Source organism: Strongylocentrotus purpuratus, unplaced genomic scaffold (assembly GCF_000002235.5).
Source record: "Strongylocentrotus purpuratus isolate Spur 01 unplaced genomic scaffold, Spur_5.0 spur5_scaffold_15, whole genome shotgun sequence".
Lineage (NCBI taxonomy): Eukaryota > Metazoa > Echinodermata > Echinoidea > Camarodonta > Strongylocentrotidae > Strongylocentrotus > Strongylocentrotus purpuratus.
This window is the reverse complement of record NW_022145600.1, coordinates 20,435,631-20,451,403: the sequence shown is the minus strand read 5'-3', so window position 1 is coordinate 20,451,403 and position 15,773 is coordinate 20,435,631.

The window sequence follows — 15,773 nt, the reverse complement described above, 5'->3', positions numbered from 1 at the left end:
ATAAGTAACGCTTCAATGAATACTCCTGAGAGTAGAGCCAAGCTGATCACTCCCAAGTTTTTTCGAAGCTCTATACAGAGACTAACAGATACGACTTCAATTTATATTTTCAAATCGTATAAAAACTCCCCTTTGGACGTTTTTCCTGGAAATTTGTTACCGTAATCTGAGATAAAAATATTTTTAAGTAGCTGAAAATATATGGGTAAAAAAGAACGAAAAAAAATGTTTATCGTATTCAGAGCTAAGAAACAAATCACTCACGACTTTCACACGGCATTGCCCATGAAGTTCTAAGGGAACTTAGATACGAAATTAAAGTCACGTGTTAGGCAATAGATGCGTATTTATATACAGCAATCGATCAGTCTATTTCATCTCGTATGGAATCATCTTATCCAGGACAGTTGAAACTTGTCGCTTGCGGTACAATGCATCGGTCACGACCCACCGCGCGTCTTTTTGCTCGTGCGTGACGCAGCTGCGATCCCTCTTGGGCTCCTCACGAAGATTCCTTGAGGTGACCTCACAACCCCCGTGCAGGTGTCTTGCAACTGCCGTGCAATGTGTCTTACGTCTCTATGTATGTATACTACGCCATGCGGCTCCGAAGACCATGCACCAAATGCACCATCATCCAAATATAATTAAAAGAGTAGCCACACGAAGAGATTATTGGTCGAAAAAAAAAAACCTCTAGGAGCTTGCGTGTTCTGCGTGCCTTCAAAAACGTGCAGACCCGTGCGTCCGACGCAAGCATTTTCTACGTAATAGGTCGTAGAAGAGCAGACGCAGAAAGGTGCATGACCGGTTGTGAACATTGCTAAACGTAAAGCTACTAGTCTGAACGCAGCGTATCGAGAAACATCGCCTTTACTCCTGTCTTGTGATTGATACGAATGCCATCTTAAAATCGAACAAAAACCGCGCTTATAAAGGGAAATCGACCGAGAAATTGGAGGATTTGGTTGCTCGAGTTTTGTCGGACAGCATTAATGAAAGGACAATGCATTACCCGTCCGAGAAAAGGATCACAGTTTTTTCCGACAGCCCTCTGTTTGTCAGTGATGTACGAGTGATCTTTGGGTAAACTTTTATCCCCACACCGTCACGTCCCACGGGTTTATTCGCCATTAATTTTGTGGAGCCTCTTCTCCAATATTTCACACACAGATAAAACTGTTTAATTTATTGTGCTATCACCTTTTGAAGGAGAGTAAAATGTGTGTATGTGCGCGCGTGTGCGCGTGTGTGTGTGTATATATATGTGTGTGAGTGCGTGTGCATGTGTGGTCCTGCCATTCTGGTTCTAATTAATACATTATGCGTTGGTGACAATTACGTTACGGTTAATTAAACAAAATTCCTATCTCCTAACTCATAGCTTCTGGACCTAATAATATACCTAACCCTTTCACTTTTTGCCCTAAACTTACGATGAAACCAATAATGCAACCCCAGTCCGATGTGAAAACTTAGAACACGAAGCGAAATGTCGTCGCAGCATGGTCGGATAAGCGACTTTAGTTGATGCGGTTTTAAGCGTGTTGCACACAAGGCGCAATTTGCCCGACGTAGGATTGCGTCATCAACTGCTGCGGCCTTTACGCAGAGTGAATGAGAGTGATATTGTCCAAAAAATTAGTTGCACAAAATGAGGGGTAAACAATTACCATTGAATTACTGCATTATGTATTAACATATTACCTTCATAACGTTGATTAGCGCTGGTAATAACGCAATCGGCATAACGCCTCGGGTGCAATCGGCATTACATTTTGTTGATTATCTGACTTTTAATTTGTTTCTGTCAGCAACTTCAATCTTGATTGACTGTACAATATCATTTTTGAAGTGCATATACAAAGTACACCGCTAACGTTCTCAACCAAATATCATTGCGGTATTTTGTTAACGATTTTTATAGCGTTTCCTGACGCTTCATAGAAGTCACTCATTGTAGGCTTTATACAGAACGCCGACACTCATCTTTCACAAGAGAACGTTTTCTCTCACTTCCCATCTCCTCACTTCACCCATCTCTGAACTTCAGCGAAGGAAAAAAAAGATGAAAGCCACGTCAATGCCGGGCCCCTTTTTAATTCGTGCCCGCAGGTAATCGACAAATGCAAGAAAATGTTCCTCTTTCTTCTGCCTAACACGACCAAGTTTTCTCCTAATCTTCTTGATGGTCTAGGAAATGATGAGACATAGTAGGAAAGAAGAATACGTTATTGGGATGGAAAAGAGAAGAAACAGAAAGAGAAGAAACAGTCAGAGAAGTCGAAATGAAATTGAATTTTGAGATGAGTGATTGATCATTATTTGGCCTAAGGCGGGAATTATTTTTTTTCAAGCGATGGCAGGGTGATCATTATGAGAAGATGTCATGGAAAACGCTCCTCAAGAAAGGCTCTTGATTGCTGTATGGAGGGTTTATCTTCGACAGATAAGAGGCCCGGTGTTAGGTTAAAGCGCTGATGCGATATGAGAGTGAGGTTAACTACCGGTACACGGTAAAAACGCTGCTTAAAAAAGTGATGTTCACTTACAGTTGTACACTATCTTAAACAACAGTTGAACAAATTGTAAACAATGTTGCTCGAAACGAAAGTAATTTTGTTTAACATTTGCTGTTTAAAATCTAATGACTACTATATTTACTAAACGAGAGCTTTTAGACAGTGTTGTTTACATATGACGTCATGTGCCAGTTTTCGCGTTGGCTAAAAGCTTTATTTCACATCATGGCCGACCAAGCTACCGACGCGCTTCTAAGTGACTGGGGATTCAATGGCTTAATTTAAATCATTTTTCTATTAACCAATTTGAAGTTTTTAACTTATAGCGTAAGTTCACAGTTATTATTTTCAGTATCTGTACGCAAATGTTAGAATATAGGTAGACTTAAAATCGTCGCGTCATGATGCAGTGCGGCACTGATCGAGCACCCGGTTATAACGTGTGCTAAATTCCTTGCCATAGAGATTGTATGCATGCAGTTTATACGTGCGTGCATGCAAAATGGGCACTGTTTTGGCGCTAATTCATAAATTGCAGAATTACCCTACCATATTGTTAGTCTTCATATACCTATATAGAGAACCAGAAGTAGTGGTGTACTTATTCAGAGAATCAAACCCAAATTATACCGCATTATACAACCATTTTGTTGTAAACAACCCCCACTGAACAACAGCTCCTTTTTAAACAACTTTCTTTAAACAACCCAGTTGATGTAAACAACCCCCACTGAACAACAGCTCCTTTTTAAACAACGTTCTTTAAACAACCCAGTTGGTGTAAACAACCCCCACTGAACAACATCTCCTTTTTAAACAACTTTCTTTAAACAACCCAGTTGGTGTAAACAACCCCCACTGAACAACAGCTCCTTCTTAAACAACAGTCTTTAAACAACACCGGTTGTTTAAATTGTGATTTTAAACAAGTTGTTCAAAATGTTGATCAACTAAGTGTTTAAACTTTAAACAACTCGAGAAGCTTAACATTTTAAACAACTCTCAGATCAGGTCACCCGTTAATCCGAGGTTGTTTAAAGTTTTAAACAACTTGTTCACAAAATTAATGTATTAATTTTGTATTAGTTGCATATATAAGGGAGGGGGCGATGGTTGGTGACAAAATAGGCAAGAATGACAAAACATCTGTAATTAACGATGAAAATTGTCCATTCTCTATCTGAAGACATTTTCCCTAAAGCACTCAAACGTGTTCTAGAATAAGAACTTGTATATACATTTGCACGTTTCTCCACTCTTCCCCTCTTGTGTTAATTTTCTTTTTCTCTGATGTTTTATGTTTTCTTCATGAAGAGTCCTTTTTTCCAAAAATAGATATGAAAGACACATTTGAGAACTGCATTTCAAACCAACATCGCCCCAATCCCTAATTCCTCAAAATGACGCATTAATCTTTCGCGAGTGTCATTTCTTTGACTAGTCATGTACATCCATGGAATTCGGATTCTTGTTACCATCTCTGAAACCTGCGATTATGACTCCGATGTCTTGCTTCGAGGAGATATTAATCTCTCTCTGACATGAATTGGGACACGGCTCTCTCTTTTTTGGCTTCGTTCACACTGCCGAGTTATTAACGTTTTTCTTGAGGTACACGAACCCTTTCAGACGGAGTTGTAACTTTACCTTGCAAGGCAGCACTGCGCAGTGTACACGATTGTGTTTTATCAAAGTTGCAGTGGTGCACTTGACTCTTCGCACGGATACCATCACCAAATGTAAAGTGCGCGCTATGACTGTCACAATTTGTCTTCATTTATCCTCTTAGGCCCTTGTCGAAAGATCATACTGCCTTCATCAATGCCGAGATCAAAGACAAGACTTCGATGTACAATTAAAAGCGATATTCGATATTCTTTGCTCAGCTTTATAGTGTCAGGTTGTGGAAAAGTGATTATGATCTCAGAAAATCAGCTCGTGTGCAATCAATCTTCAAAATGTTATGTCTCAAATAGCATAAAAGTGATCCGATATTTAGGCCATCTGCACTCAGGCAATATTCAAGATTGTAGAAAAACAAATATAGTATGTTTGTCGTGACTGCTGAAATCAAACGACTAGCATGGTATTAATACTGTCAAATGTATTATTTGTTGTTTGTATAGCAACATAAAGCTCATTTATTTTGTCAAATATGTTTTCTTACAATCGTTGTATCATTTTGTAAATGTGCTTAACGAATACCTAAATGTCACAGCCTAACTATATCGTTATTTATTTGATAATTGCAGAAAATTTGTGCCTCTCATATTTCTGCTCCTAAGGCTAAATGCTGTCGAATGCTTTAATGAAGATAAATAGACAGGTCTGTGTAGATCTAGGACCGAAGAGTGGTTCAAGAAAATACTTGCAGGCTTAAATTGTCAGCCCCACATTCTACATGCTTTTAAAAGTCCGTGCACATTTTGGAAGTCTCAATTAATTGTCTACCACAGGCTAGGTATGATATATTCATAAAATTGAGCGAAGCGTTTCCCCCGAAGGCACTGCTTTCCCCTGATGTAAAGGAACAGATTCACACATCGTTAAAAGACGTCACGAGGTGCGATTTTACATCTCCATGACCCGACGTCATTTGCTCCGGGATTTATTTCGTGCAGAGCATACGATTAGCGTTGGAGTAGAGGTTTATGTTAGGTTTAGGATTCGTATGAGGGTTGGGTGTAGAGTTGGGACAAGGGTTTTAGTCAAGGATTTTGTTAGTGTTGGAAATTGTCGAGGAGCGATTGTTGCAGAGGCAAGAGCCGTATACCTGACTCTATGAACATGATGAACGCACCAGAATAACTCCAGCCATGAGATGAAGATGAAGAGCCGTCGAGAGATTAAAGACATCATCTAGATACATCCATCGTGAGTGATATCATATTAAACATTTTTCTGATTGATAAAACCTGAAAGATGGGTGCCGGTTAGTAACTTTTAGCCATATTTGCGATATTAACATTGAGGGTAGTTCATCGGGGTCAGCGTTTAAATTGAATATCTTTATTTTAGTTAATCGCAAACTCATACCTTTTCTGGCCATATCTTTCTCTAGATATGTCTTTATGTGATATATTTTTTTCTTTTTTCATCGGCCCTAATAGTTATCTCCCCCTTCCAACGTAACACTCCGCTCATCCATCTCGATCTCCCCTTTTCTCTCTACTTCTATCTTTCTCACTTTCACTATACCCCCCCCCCCTCTCCTCTCTCTCTCTCTCTCTCTCTCTCTTCCACTAACTTTGTCCTCATGACTCTCTTTTGCAATATTACATGTGTACACATTACAATCCATTCACATTTGTTTTTGCACAAACTTACTTTTCTGTTGTATTCATGTATAATTTATTAATGTCGTATACATTCGGAAGCAGAACATTTTTTTTCTTAACCCCTCTTGCTCTCTCTCTTCATATCACTAACTCTTTTTTTTTACAGCAACCCCCTTCATTTTGTTCTTCTTTACCGTCTTGCAATTAGAGTGGACCATGTTTTCATTTACAACGTAAAACCTATGTTAGGTCCATGACGTTCATCACAATAGTTTTGGAGGTAAATTTCCAGTTTCCAAAAAGAAAGAGAAAAAGAGGGGAAAATAATTAGGAAAGTAGAGGGAGACAGACAGACAGACAGATAGAGAGAGAGAGAGATAGAGAGAGAGACAGAGAGACAGAGAAAGAGTTACAGACAGACAGAAAATAATAATAATAATAATAATAATAATACATTATATTATTGTGTATGAATTATTATAATTATTCATATTAAAATACATATCATACAACATTATACAATAAAAAGAAAGAGAGGGTGAGTGAGTAAGTGAGTGAGTGAGAGAGAGAGAGTAAGAAAGAGAGAAATAGAAAGAGAGAGAGAGAGAGAGAGAGAGAGCGAGGGGGAGAGAAAGAGATGGAGATGAAATCCCGGCATAAATCTTCATCAACGACCTTGCCATGAAGTATGAATGCATTTAGCTTTAAAGATAAAGACCAGTTTTGGAGACGCCCCTCTATCAAAAAATAAAATGTAAGCTCTTATTTATACAAATCATGTGAAAAACATGCTTTGACTAATACGTGATGATACAAATGTTGCCGGGAAACCACCTACTAATTGATATATTTGGTAAATTATTATATCTATCTGGACAGGATAAATATCGCCCACGTGTCACGTAGTCCCATATACATCTTTCTATGTACACAGTTAAAAATTTAGTGAACATGTTGTTTAAAAGTTTAAACAACTGTTGATTAACGGGTGACCTGATCTAAGAGTTGTTTAAAATGTTAAGCAACTCGAGTTGTTTAAAGTTTAAACACTTAGTTGATCAACATTTTGAACAACTTGTTTAAAATCACAATTTAAACAACGGGTGTTGTTTAAAGACGGTTGTTTAAAACGGAGCTGTTGTTCAGTGGGGGTTGTTTACACCAACTGGGTTGTTTAAAGAAAGTTGTTTAAAAAGGAGCTGTTGTTCAGTGGGGGTTGTTTACACCAACTGGGTTGTTTAAAGAAAGTTGTTTAAAAAGGAGCTGTTGTTAAATAATAATAATAATATTGGATTCTTATATAGCGCACGTATCGACCTTGCAAGGTCCTCAAGGCGCTCCAACATTACCCGGCTATGCTAGGCTGCCATAGGACATTAGTTCCGCGGCGGGACTCGAACCGTGGACCTTGTGATCGACAGTCCGGCGACGTTTCCACTCATCCACGACACGTCTACAGCTTGGTTGGCCATGATTTGAAACAAATCTTTTAGCCAACGCGCACTTTACTGGCACGTGACACATGACGTCATATGTAAACAACACTGTCTAAAAGCTCTCGTATAGTAAATAAAGCAGTCATTAAATTTTAAACAGCGAATGTTTAACAAAATTACTTTCGTTTCGAGCAACATTGTTTACAATTTGTTCAACTGTTGTTTAAGATAGTGTACAACTGTAAGTGAACATCACTTTTTTAAGCAGCGTTTTTACTGTGTACAGTGCTTGTAACTTTACCAAGACTGGGCCAAATTTATTATCATTTTGATGATTCTAGAACCTTGCAGTACACACCAATACTTATTTGCTAGATGATCAACCTTTTCTGATCGATTCCACAAAGTTTCTTTCACAATGCAATTGCATGACCAGAACTGGTCTTTACCTTTAAACCACGCCAAGCGACACCATTACATATATTCGTTTACGAAGCGCGACAATCACATGCAATTAATTCAGGCATGTTTATGTCGTAAATCATCCGTAGTAAATGAATTCAATGAAGTACCATCTAAAGGGGACGCAGTGCCCCCTCCCATCTCTCTCAATACTCTAAGCCCATCCCCTTTTATTTTCATGATTTTCTTGGTACTCTGGTAGCATACATAAACAGTATCAGGATTTGCTGGCGAGCTATCATTAATATAAACAGGAACGAATTTAGTGTAAGGAAATTTGCGGAGGGTTACAAAGATACATATGAAGAGAGAGCAAGAAAGAGAGAGAGAGAGGGGGGGGGTTAGAGAGAGAGAGAGAGAGAGATGGAGAGGGAGAGAGAGAAAGATAGAGATATAAAACGGGGCCGGAGAAAGTGATATAATGCAAAGATATACACATTTAGAGAACCAAAGACAGAGTGTGTGAGATAAAGAGATATAGAAAGAGACAGAGGGAGAGAGAGAGAGAGAGTGGGTGTGTGTGTGTGTGTGTGTGTATGGGTGCGTTTATTGGGTCTTGCCACTAGATATGTACATATCGTACCCTACTATCATACCCCACTATCGAACCACACTATACGAAAGTTATTTGCGGGATGTCGCGTTTATCGTCTCTTCACGATTAAAAAAAAGGCCTTGTGTCTGCGCAGCTGTTTAGCGCCGTTTGACCCGGGAAGCAGATAGTTTATCGGAGGTCAACTACACGCACATGCTTGTACACAACACATGGCGCGCGCTAGCCTCCGAACCGGAAATTAACCTGGGTGGTCCGATTTGTATGTGAGGTTCAAAACAGCTTTGTGTTTATCATCTCTCAGAAACGTGATTCTGGCTGTATGTCACATTCAAAACACACCTTTTTGCGTCTTTAGATATGCCCATACCTAAAGACGTTTAAAAAAGGCTTTGCGTTTATCACCTTCTAAATTTGCCTGAAAGACGTTTGAAATACCGGATTCTCGCCAAAAATTTGGTCAATAAACGCACCCTATGTGGATCTGGATTTGTGTGTTGTAGAGAGAGAAGGTCGAAAGAGATTGTGAAAGAACGAAACGGATCGGAGGCAGGGATAGACTTGGATGATATGGGATGAAAGGATTTACATTTAGATAACATTGTACGAAAACAAAGCAATTCTTAAATAGCCCACGACGGATCGGGAAGGTATAACAAGCAGAAGGGAGATATTTCAAGGAATAGTGGCGCCAACTTTATAACCATCCCCTCGTAACAACTTCACGCGGTATCTTTGAACTTGACTTGATGGGGTAATATTATTGGTGGTTCACTTCGGACACCAGGCTAAATCTATCGTAATACGTTCCTGCCAGGGCCGGTGTCGGCTAACATACCAATAAGGACTGCGCTAAACACCCTTTTTCGCCCAATAGCCTTCCATTCCTGTTATTAACAATTCGGTTGCTTTCTTCGACTCTCTGCATGTGCAATTTTGCAACAACCAAAGATACGCATCAATTGACGGTATAGATATTCTTTGGTTTATCTTCCCCGCAACGCATTCAAATTTTCACATATTCATTCATTCCACTCGTAAGCATGACTTCAAGGGGCTTGCATATATTTATGAGAACAGGCTCGCAGATAAAACCTTCAATAATCGCCAATTTTAGACGGATTATCATGACTTTGCTTTTTCTGAAGAAAAAATACCTTGACTAAACCATGAGTGATTAAGAATTTTAATTATTCTGTTTCCTTATTTGTAAAGTTTATTAAGTTTCTTATACGAAGAAAAAAAGCTATATGGCTTGAGAAACCGTCATCAAATCCTTACAAAATTAAGTGCCCTTTAAGTTAAAGTAAGGCAAATTTCGTATTCAGTAGACCTTCGTCTTTCAGTTAATGTCGCATTTGTTTTATATTTCATGAGTAATACCACTCTAGCAAACGAAAACACACTGTCATTCGTGCACACTTCAGAGAATCGTAGAGAAACGAAGTCCGACAATCATTAAAGTTGATTGAAACTTCTTTGAAAAGTTGAAACATGAGCTGTGATGATCAACTTTTTTTAGGCAACCACACTATACTTTTCAATGCATTTAAGTCCATCGAAGCATGTGAATGATTTTAAGTATGCAACCAGTGGTTCACTGGCTTTAAGTCTTCTCCGGGGGACTTGGTAATGAGTATTAATGCCTTAAAAAAGAGCACTAGAGCATCGAATCGGTTTCGAACCCGGGACCTCCCGGTTACACAGTTCTAACACTGGCCATCGTGCCTCTCTCGGATCTCGTTTGTGTAACTGGGGTATAAGCATTATCTCAAGTGTACAAAAGAACACGTTTCGTTCAACTGGTCATCAAGTAACCAATTCAGCAAATCAAGGAGTCGATAGGTGGCAATCGTTATTTTCCAGGAAGGTTTTTATTGACTGGTACCCCTGAGAACGTGCCGAGAAATGGTCATCATTGTCCCCACCTCGGTAGTGGGGATGAAGGCAGAGGGTGGTAAGGAACCCACAAGTGTTCTCTGTTCATTTTCACTTTGGATTTTAAGGGATGGCTTATTCAGGAACTCATCTGACATTTGAAGATGACACAAATCTGTTTTGGGACCTTTCAATTATTATTTGTTATTTAACATTTGTGAAAATTAAAAAAGAAGTTTTTTTTTAAAGGAGAAAAGGGTTTAAATTGATTAGTGGTCCAATTAAAACCGATGGATTAGCAGAAGAAAACAATTGCTTGTGTTTTTTCAATAATTTAAATCAAATAAGCCCATGGGAGAAATTCAAGCTCTATTAGCCATGGTTGTCAATCATTGGTATAACTCTTACACTGTTTTTTTAGAAAGGGGTTAAGACGGGGCGCCCACACAAATCTAAGCCCATGGGAGAAATTCAAGCTCTATTTGCCATGCATGTCTATCATTAGAATACCTCTTACACAGGATTTGTATAGGACGTTAATAAAGACTGTGAAGCAAATAACTGCATGCGACGGTAAATAAACGCAGAATTTACTCTGCATTTTTACAGTCTCTCTTTGTATAATGTCCTCTCTCATATAGTATGTCAAAGACTTAAATGTTATATGTCTTGACGTAATCCTCCGTCAGCAAGCGACGCTTTGTGTAATCAACACTACATTTTTAACCATGGTTGAGCGTTTTTTAATCAACAATTTTTTAACCCGCAGTTTTTTAATACTTGTTTTAACAGTGTAGTATGTCAAAGACTTAAATGTTATATGTCTTGACGCAATCCTCCGTCAGCAAGCGACGCTTTGTGTAAAAAGCCAATTAGTTGGCTACCTATTGCACACGAGGCGTTATTTTATTGACGTATGATTGCGTCAGTGACTAGTGTAGTCTTAGACGCATCACGCGAAAGTGATGGCGTTCGAATAGTAAATGCATAATCAACCGTGTAAAACACTCATTTTGGAATTGCTTGCGCATTCGTCAATTGCCTTCATAAACTTGCCTAATGGAGGTAATAATAACACAATCGACCTGATACCTCATATCATTGCGTCGGGCGTTACACATCCATACTCTGTGACTTTGCCTTCGCATTAAAACCAAACGACGCCCGATATATATTCACAGCCGGCGGCTGATGGATTCATGAAGAAACGCGATAAAAAAAGCCACAGGAAGGAAAACTCAGATTACAAAATACATTCGCTTGTTCTCCTTCTTTCGACATTCTACTCGATAGTCAATGGATATGGGCTATTGAATCTGTAATGTGTTTTTCCTCGCGTTGAGACGGCAATGAGATGTAAATTGATGATTTTGTTTTTCCGATATGCCTAAGGGAAAAGGAAGGCAACATAATGTATATATTACTGCATATCATAGACATCGATGCATTTTAATCATTATAAAGTAAGATGTTTTACGGTCCATGAGCAATCCTGATTTTAGTAATTGCATTATTAACATAACCAAAACCATCCATTCCTCCAAGGCAAAACAAATTAAACGCTAGTTCGCAATTTATTATATTTCGGTTTGATACCATGTTTGTTCTAAGCAAATGACTTTAGGAACCATTGAATTTTCATGAAGTGCAATCTAAATGTTGTAACGTGATCATGAATAACGGTAAAGTCGACTGGATTCTTTACCAAAAAAAGCGTAGTGTTGTTTTGGCTATCCAAAATAATTTAGCTTAACATAATTATGAAACAAACTTTTTTTAAAGGGCGTGTATCATTTCGTTTTCAAGAACAGGTCTACGATTTCCCTGCCTATGCGACCAAATGGTGTATATTGGGGTCAGCTATTATTAGTGGGAGTGGGTACTGGTGTCATTTGGGGGCGGGAATGAACCGTTCTTACTAAAGCGCGAGGGAACAAGGCAATCGAGAGAGAGGAGGTTGTGAAAATGAGTCGCATCATCTTCTTATCATACTGGCTTACCCCTTTTAATTCATTTTTATCTAGTTAATCTCCATTTCTCTCCCTTTTGCTATTTGATGAAGCACGTGCCCCTCTGTGCCCCCTCCCATGCCTACGCCCCTGCGACCTTTACATAACCTCGGAATGGTCCAATCTACTTGATCCCGTCTCTCCTTGATGTCACATTGGTTTGTCACTAAATACTACGTATACCCCTTTTGTCACTCAGCTATTCAAACACTAAAGATGCCCCTTTTGTCACCCAGTTCTATAAACACTCAAAATGCCCCTAGTTATTCCTCAGTCAGGTTTAATGATACATCTGTTACTGATGTGTTATGCCACATGCCTACTTAAACAAACGCTCGAAAGCATTTCACTTATCACGTGGTGCTCTTCTCAAACGTTTGTCAGGGGCAGCATTACCCTCTTAAAACCTCCGCCACACTGACGATCTTGTTTGAGGGATTCCACAGCGACCTGGTACGCTATTTTCCCATTCTCTTATATTCTCGATGAATGAAAAAACTCGATCCTCCGCAAGTTGCAACTTGTAGAGAAGAAAATAATCACTAAGGACGTTCTACATCGTTGAGTGCCTGCGACAATTTTGGATGAAATGCTCAAAATTATCGTTGCGCCTTTGTAAAACGATACGAATACCAGTTGTGTATACATGTATGGTGTAATGCCTGTCACAAACGAGGCGTCCATTTGATTACGTCATTACCTACGCTAATTAAGCCTGTGCAGGAAACGGAAGGATGTGTCAGGAATTTAAAGCATTGTTGGCAATGCGCATTGTTTATTCGCTTTTATTTTGTTGTAGCACGATTCACACATGGCGCGTCATAAACCTCAGCAGTCGTTGACGCAACCCTACGTCAGGCAAATAACGCATTGTGTGCAACGGGGTTTACTACACCTGCTGCTAGGTAAGAGGGTAATATTACAAAGCAATACATTCATTTACTGTGGCTCGGTTGAAAACAACCACCACAGTGTAACAGGAGCTTTCAAAGCAGCATTTGCGAAGAGCATGCGATGACTCTATTCCCGGCACTCTCTTTGAAACTACACAACCAAAAGTGCTTCAGCAATCAGGATGATAAGTTGAGGGATGCTAACGACATTACTGGTATGAACTTGCAAGGTCAGTGACAGAAGCCTAAAGACGTCGGAGAAAGCTATTATAGTAGAAGTTGTTTTTTCAGCGATTGAGAAAAAAATGTTTACCTAGAGAAGTATCTACATGTATAATGTTTTTCCTGAGGGCCTGAAATTTGTACAATGCCAGCAATTGCCAAATAACCATTTTCACCTGGGAAAAGAGTGACAAATATGGATTAATGTATTTCTTAAAGACATTTGTACCGGCCTGGGATTTGAACTCTGAACCTTTCGATTGAGAGTCATGTAAACGAACCACCGCGGTGGTGACGTCGTGTAACGGTGCACCGTTACACGACGTCTCATTTGACACGTGGTCCATGTTGACCTCCGGTTAAACATTTTGTAGACTTTGTATCTGTGTAATATGCAGAGGGAGATTTGTTCTTCTTTTACATGTATCTTATTTTCTGGCTCAAAATAGCTTGTAGTCGTATCAAAGAAGTCGCAATAGAATTTGCCAAATAAATTTGTACATGACACTGATTCTCTTTATTATGCGGAAACCTGTCTTGATCAATCACAGTTTCATCGACACAATTACAAGAATGCACCCCCGGGAAATAAACTAAATTACGGTCCGAAATTAAAGTCAATCAGCTACCCAGTGGCGGATCCAGACAATGGGGATCCTTCCCAGATCGGGGATGGGGCGGGGATGGGGCGGGGGTGGGGCGGGGTGGGGTGGGGTGGATGAAATATATCTTTGCTAGCCTCACGTGCCATATCGAGCTACTGCAACTTCTAGTGATTCATTTTGGGGTCTTCAAAGGGCTTCAAACAGGAGCGGTTTAGTCCCTTTCCAACTATTGTAACATCCGCTTTTATCGCGCAGTAATGAAATCCCGAATTCCTGTCTATTTTATGTCACTAATTCATTTCCATCATGATTATCATCATGGTAATTGTGAAATCATTTATTTCTCTAGAAATCAAACTCCACTCATGGTCCTTAGAGGCAGTCGAATATTAAATGTACATTGCAGTACAATATATCCCCCGAGTACTGAAAGAGCGCCACCAATGCTGAGGTAAATATCGAGCTAAAATTGAATTTAATGGATGAATAGATGTAAGAAAATGATAACGTTTATAATGGGATAAATGTGTATTCTAGGGGTAGTGTGCCGTAGAAAAAGACGGCGGAAAATATTCTTTCACCTATTCAGTTGTGAATTTGCGGTAATATAGCGGCCGGTCAGTGCTCTTTGATAATCAAGTTATAATATTTATTCGGATTTAAAGTCGGATTTTCAATTAAATGCTCAGTATATGTTCGAGAGGGAATGGAATTTGTGATTTTTTATTATATATACGAATGACTGATTAGATAGAACATTCATATTAAAGGGGAAGTCCACCCTGAAATTAAGTTAGTTTTAATAGGAGTAGAAAAATGAGAGAAACAAGTCAGTGAAAGTTTGAGCAAATTCCGATTAAAAATAAGGAAGTTAGGATTTTTGAAGTTGTGATCAATCAAACACAAATTGGCAACTCTATGACGTATCAATTTTGAATTAATTGTAGATTGATTAGTATATATTAATTATAGTTATTGAATGTATTATTATCTAAGTACAACTTTGTAAAGCGCTTAGGAACATTGTAATAAGCGCTATATAAATATAATGTATTATTATTATTATTATCATGCGAGCTCAACTTCCATTTGCTCAGTACTAAAAAAATCTAAAATTTTCATTTTCCCTCAAGAAAAATTTCAACCATACATGCACCCTAAATATAATAATTGCAACTATGTTTCTATACTCCCCCTGCAAGGAACAAATATATATTCCGTCATCAATAACGAAGAAAACATGATTTTATGGAATATTATGCACAAAGCAAATGAAGGAGAGCTCGTATAATAAGTCACAGAGTTGCCAATTTGTATTTGATTGATCACAACTTCAATAATTCATAACTTTCTTATTTTCATTCAGAATTTGCTCAAACTTTCACTCACCTGATTTTCTTATTATTCTGCCTCTATCGAAACAAACTTATTTTGGGGGTGGACTTTCCCTTTAAAGGGAAGAGAGGGTGATCTTGGAGGCATATGCGATATTTTAATCATTAATGACAAAGACAATCAGAAGGGGGAACATTAAACATAAAAAAATAGAATAAGGATTATAAATGTATCGTGAGATGATTGGGGAAAAATAATACGCTTTGAAGAAAAGAAGAAACAAAGATACAGAGAACCTGGTGGCAGAGGAGGTGGACTTTCTTTTGGAAGAAATTACCGTGCGAATTATTAATAAGTATTAAAACCATTCTGAAGAGTGCAAAGAGACCGTATAGTGGAACATTACTCAAAATGATAATTGAAGAAAAAAGTGGCTGAAATAATAAAATAGAATATGAGAAAATGTGAAGAAAAAAAAGATGGCGAGAGAATAGGCGAATAGTGAGTCATTTACCGAAAGCAATTCCAACCGAAAGAGTAAAGTGTAATAGATCATGAAAAGGTATGCGAAGGCTGTATA